Source organism: Sceloporus occidentalis, unplaced genomic scaffold, assembly GCF_023333645.1.
Source record: "Sceloporus occidentalis isolate IW3139 unplaced genomic scaffold, rSceOcc1.0.p SCAF_28, whole genome shotgun sequence".
Taxonomy (NCBI): domain Eukaryota; kingdom Metazoa; phylum Chordata; class Lepidosauria; order Squamata; family Phrynosomatidae; genus Sceloporus; species Sceloporus occidentalis.
Genome location: NW_028317008.1, coordinates 6,341,036 through 6,347,542, shown reverse-complemented (window position 1 = coordinate 6,347,542; position 6,507 = coordinate 6,341,036).

The following is a 6,507-nucleotide window of genomic DNA, read 5'->3' as shown; positions in this document are numbered from 1 at the left end:
TTGTGTGTTCAAAGGAGAATCTTTCCACCAGGCAGACTGGTCACTACATTTTAAGGTTGCCTTGCAAAGTAAAGAATCATTTCTGATCATCTTGTCCTATAGCTTCCTGGAACACGAAGTGCCTAAGTGCTTCTGAAGTGTAAAGTTGGGCCTGTGCATCTAAGTTTGCATTGTGAATGGCTTCAGACGCCTGAGTTCTAAAGACTTACACTGTACTTTGTTAATAAAAGACAACTAAGACCAAATGAAAACTAAAACAACCCTGGCCGAAGGGTTTAAGGTTTAACAAATACTTACAGCGTGAACATTTTCGAATACACCTTTTTCCAAGTACTTTCTTTATGAACGGAATGTGTTTCCATATAAACATTACTAGTTTATTTACAATTGTTTAGTAACCATCTTAATTAATCGTAAATATTTTACCTTAATCCCTATGCTTTCTCACACTACAGTAACCAAAATGATTTTTTAAATTCATGTCTAATGTTAAATAAATCAATATTTACTTGTAATGTACTTTTTATATTTATTACCAGGATATACAAAACATAAGCGCCTCCCATATTTCGTCAGGTCAAGAAATTTAAGCCAGGCTACTATGAGATAATTGCTCCGTGTTTGGTCAGATAAAATTACAAACATTGCCCATGGGTATTTATGGGTAATACAATGTATGTACATATTATTGAAAAATATATTCCAGGGGTAATAAAGCAAATCAGAACAGATCTCAAGAACTTGGAAGTCTCTACATCTGTCCTTTTCAGGAAAAGTGCACCTTATTAAAATGCCTTTTCTCCTAAAACTCCTGTACCCACTCCAAACTCTGCCGCTGATCCTCAAACACGTAGACGATAAACAGCTATAATTTCATTTTTAGGAATTTCCTAATTTCTCAAACAAGGTATTACAATTTACAAACCCCGAAACAACAATTGGGTATGAATCTCCTGTTTCTAAAGCATTATAATTTTTGTCTTTCTCCTTCACCCCGCAATCAGTTGGCTCACAATCCAGAATCCAGCGCAAGGCAATAAAAAGCAGCAAAGCAGCAAAGAATGGAGTATTGACAATTATATTCAGAGGCTGTTAACGTTTCAAAGGCTTCCTATAACACTGTGCTTGCGAGTGCATTACAGATAATCTGTATTTTGTTATTAGCTACCAAGCAGAGGACTTTTTCTGTAATGTTCTAAATGTGTTTATATGACATTATGAATGTGAATAAACTCTTTGGAACATCTCAGGGACTCTAGAGCAACGTTCACGGCTCTCGGACACATCAGACAAGTTGATTATGGTTTTGTTTGTAAAATAAATGACACTAACCGGCAGTATTTTTTACATTTTATTTCTTATCTAATGACAGGTAGGCAGGTTAAACAGAAAGAGACACAATTCATTAGCAGATTTCCAGATGTCTGTAGTTGTCATCTGCAATGGTCTTCAAGATAATTGTGCGATCTGTACCTGCGAGTACAATCATCTTCTGCATCTGCAAAACATTCAATAAAAAATGTACGGTTACACATTGGCAATATACAAGAAAATGATTGGGCAATAACATTAACACACGTTAATAGAGTGTAAGCTCACAAGAGCAAGGTCTTCTTCAATGCTTGGATATCTTACCATGTGTTATTGTTAAATTGTCAGTTTTAATGTTGGTCATTTTTACTCTTTTTAGCTAGAATAATTAATATTGGGTAATAATCAGGAACGTGACAGTTCCCCTTTAAGATTTTTTTATTTTCTTGAGGGCCCCCTTGAATCTATGCTCAGAATCCTTCCTCGGCCTCCACCACAGCCAAGCAGAACATGATACTTCTTTTTCTCTGTCCCCATGCCATGGATCCCCACCACTCACCCCTTCTGCTTACCTTAACCGCTTTCGCCACCTTGCGATTTACTGAAAGAGAAATAGTGATGATTAGCACTTTGTGGGTCATATCACACAAGGTATGCAATCAAAAAGCCATTATGCAGAATAAAATAAATGATACGCAAAGAGTCACATAAATTACCCCACGAGGATAGGTGCACATGGTTTGTCCCAGTGAATGAGTTTCATGTTAAAAAACAAATAAGATCATTTAATCCCTCTGGTTTTTGTGGCAAATGGCTTATTATTACATACAGAGCTGCCCCTCTTTTTTTTTTTACCTGGAAATCAGGTCTAGTGCCAAAACTATGCCAAAACCCAGCACATTTTATCCAGTAATGGAGTGCAAATTCATTAATTTCAAGATTTGAGTGGGTAGTGGATAAGTGGAGGAGCCTCACTGCAGAAGTGGTAGAGATGAATACAGTGTGGGAATTTAGTAATGAATGTGATCTGGGATATGTTTGCTTGCACCTCCATAATAAACCTCAATGATGGCTTAGGGTCCTTTTTTTACATGCACTTAATCTATCAAATAAATGGATGGGGACACATGAGGGTAAAAGAATCCCATGGAAATACACCTAATGCAAATGTAGGGGACACATACAGCAGGGGGGGTTACTTACATGCATTGCTTGAAGATGGTTCTGGGGTGGAAACATTTGTAAATCAGGAAAATGAGGATCGGCAGGCTGACCGCAGCAATCACTGTAAGAAACGCACACAGGCCGGTTATTGGTGTTCCGGCAGCACCGGGGTCGGTATTAGATGAGAACGGCTGGAAAGGCTCACTTACCTATGGCATACCACGGGAACGCTGTTCTGGACTCCTGCTGGTTTCCAGAGGGAAGCGGCATCACTGGCCGAGCCTGTCCGGTTCCTGGAGATAAAACGGGGGTGGCAGTGTTTAAATGTTACTTATTTGACTTCAGGATAGCACTTCCCCATTCACATGATCATCCGGTGCAAAAATCCTAAACACGTTATTGAACCGATCACTATAGTTATTCACAATATGAGAATGATGAGAACCTACCTATGAAGTTTAGGAGTAAGAACGCAAATAATCCAAGCAGTAGCTTTGGACGTCTCATTTTGCGACTTGCTTCGTCAAATCCGTATAGAATCTGATGGCAGATAAATAGCTTTTGGACAATTTCTGCAGCTTTAGCGTCATGTATTGTGATGCTATAGAGCCTCGGAGTTCTATGATGTCATACTGTGTTCTAGTTATGCAAATCCCTGTCTTGGCTGGTGGAAACAAGGAATGGCTTTTGGACATAGTTTAACTAAATATACCCAATAAATATTTTATTGGGTTTGTTATATTGATGATGTAATTTTGATTTGGGTTGGGACACATAATGAATTTAATCAGGTTATGGTTTATTTCAATAACAACAACACTAGAGATTTGAAGCTCACATCAGTGATCAATGACCTGGAACTTGTGTTTCTCAATTTAAAAATTATCAATTAAGAAAATGTTGTCATTAAAATATCAGGGAGACAGATATCATCCTACTCCCCTCGGTCAATACCTCCGTTTGGGGAGGAATACAGTAGCTCCACTGTTGTTCGAAAAGCTAAGGTTATTAAAGAACAGTTTCGAGTTAAGGGCTACTCACACAAATGGTTAAAATGTAATGTAATAAGAGCATAAATGGGCAATCATTTAATTATTGTCAATTATTAATGTAATTATCTGATGGCAGATTTTTTAGGAATTCTTATTAGAGTTAGAATAAATATCAATTGATGCTGGATGATACAGCTGTGATTAGTGATTATTAGTTTATGTAATTCTAGGAGGGGAATTTTTTTGTCTAATCTTTCTAATACAATAAATTAATAAAAATGTAAACGTATTTGATGATTTAGGTGTGTTATAATTGCATTATATATAAATGGATTTTTTTATGTTATGGATTAATGGTTTTATATTTTCCGCTAATAGTTCATGGGTAATTTATAAATAAGAGCATGAGGTCCGATCTCAAAAACATGAAGACATATGATTCGTGCTGGTGGTACAGACTGCCCTTTAATTTTAAGTCTTTAGTTTAAGTGGGTTACACGAATGATATAGTTTTTATCACCAGCATAAGTTTTTACTATTTATTGTGAAAAAAAACCATAATAAAAGTTACATGTTACATTTATTTTAGTGTTGTTGGTGTATGTATTGGGATTTATTTCCCTCTAGTCTAAGTAGTGTATAGAACTGGCTTAGTTGCATTATTCAGTATGGTACAATTTCATGTCTACCATACTGAGGAGGTGGGAGTCTTTTTAGTGAATTGATAGACTTAAGGATCCTCCTCCTGAATGGACGAATAGTCTCCCCAATATATTAAATGCTACATGTGTTGGTAATGAAATTAGAAATGTGTTGCTAGAATTCAAGAATTGCTTCATCCAGAAAACCTCTTTAGTAACAATACCAGAGAAACTCTTCGTGGACATAATATATTTACAAGCTTTACATTAGGAAGTACTGTACGTGGTTCCCATGACTGTGTACTAAGTAGTCCCTCAAATGTTATCATGTCTTGTGGTGATGGAGGCATGATAGATGATGAGATAGATGATGAGATCAGACCCCAAAAGGCCCAATAAATCTAATTAGGCCAGGTTTTTTGGTCTTATGTTAGAAATTGAATCTGATCTTTCAGTATTGGGCACTCTGTTGAATACTTTTTTTTTTTTTTATTTAATTTTTTTTTATTATTTCTTTTGCTGTTGAAAAGGCACAATAGTCAGAATATACAAGAACAGACTTTCAAGACGTGCAATGGCTAATACATAGTATCACAGCTCAGCATGATGAAATAAACATAAGAATAGCATCAAGCAATAGCCACATCATGATACATAATCACCGAAATGAGGATAGCAATCATGTAACGTACATATCAATAAGAGTTGTTAAATAGCTCATAGCATCCCGTAAAATTGATGATGGTAATTATGAGCGAAAATCGTTTCGTTAACAGCCTGAAAGCCACAGAAAAAGTGCCATTAAGAAACAAACCAGGACAACGGGGTGCCTGAAAATACTTATAAACAAAAATAGAAACCAACACTTGACTCTCGACTCTGGGAGCGAAGCACCTTAGACGTGTAATGTAAATCCATATATATGATATGGAATAACGATCATTATCATGTACAAAAAATAAAAAAAAATTATGTCGCAGGTAGGCCCTCCGGGATGGGGAATGGAACATCCCATAAACCACAGCCCTAGGCAGAAAATAACAGTAGCATAAAAAAAAAACTGATAAAAAACGATAAGAACACCTGGACGCGGCCCGTCAATACCTGGGGTTAGTCGCCCTCCCAAATCATGGCATCACGCATGACTAGCCAAGGAGCCCAAACCTTTTCGTATTGAATCATTTGATGGTCATTCCTGAAAGAAAGTTTTTCCAATACATGGATACGATCTAAATGTTGCCGTATGGACGCTAAACAGGGTATCTCTATTGACTTCCAGTGACGGGCGATGAGTAATTTAACAACCAGAAAAAAATGTATAATAAATTTCCTACTGGGGGGGGGTCGGGGAACATGTGTAGAAGCGCGAGCTGTGGCAAAAAAGGGAGGCGAACCTCTAGGGAGGACTCAAGAAAATGAAACACTTTCTCCCATACTGCTAATATAGGTGGGCACGACCACCAGACATGCAACATCATACCCTCAGCGTGGCACCCCTTCCAACATAGGGAGGAACACAAGGGAAACATGTGTGATAGACGTTTAGGTGTCAAATACCATCTACACGCTAACTTTTTTTTGTAATTCAACATGGTTGGTACAGTGCGTCACACCCCTCATCGCCTCCTCAGACTCGAGCCACAGCTCAATCGGAAATGTAGTGCCCAACTCCTTTTCCCATGCCAGCATATGTGGGAGTTTATTCTCCCAGAGATCAGAGAGGCATAACAAACTGAAATTGCACCTTTACGGGAAGCAGAGGCTAAGCACAAAAGAACGATTGGATGCGAGGAAGAAATATTAATCGGCAGAGAAGGATTGATAGACTGAAGTAAGTGTCTAATTTGTAAATATTTGTAAAAGTCTCGCGGCGGAAACAAAAATGTGACACACAAATCAGAGAACGGGCGTAAAGGAAAAGGTCACCTAAACGGAGGGAGGAGGCAGACTCCCAAGCCTGTATTTGTAAGTGCGGAATTAACAATTCTAGGGAGTTTAGCGGCGTAGCCCTAGTGAGGTGTCGTAGTGGAGGAAGTCATTTAGCGACCCGAGACCATGTCCAAAATGTACAAAGTGTAGTGGGTGGGAGAGGAGGGAGAGGAGGAATACAGCGAGGCGGAAGCTATAGGAGCTGCGATACTGAATAAGGGCGCAAATAGGAATTTTCCAGCAATACCCAACGGGGGATGGAGTTGCGGTAATGAAAAGCTGCCGCTTGTGAGAGGATCGCGGCCTTGTAGTATGCCACAATGTCTGGTGCACTCATACCTCCCTTGAACCTAGGAGAAAAGAAGGCCTGTTTGGAAATTCTCGAGCGACCACTCAGATTAATAAAATCAGTAAGCGAGGTTTGTATGCGCGATAGGAACCTAGAAGGGATAGCAACCGGGACTGCTCTA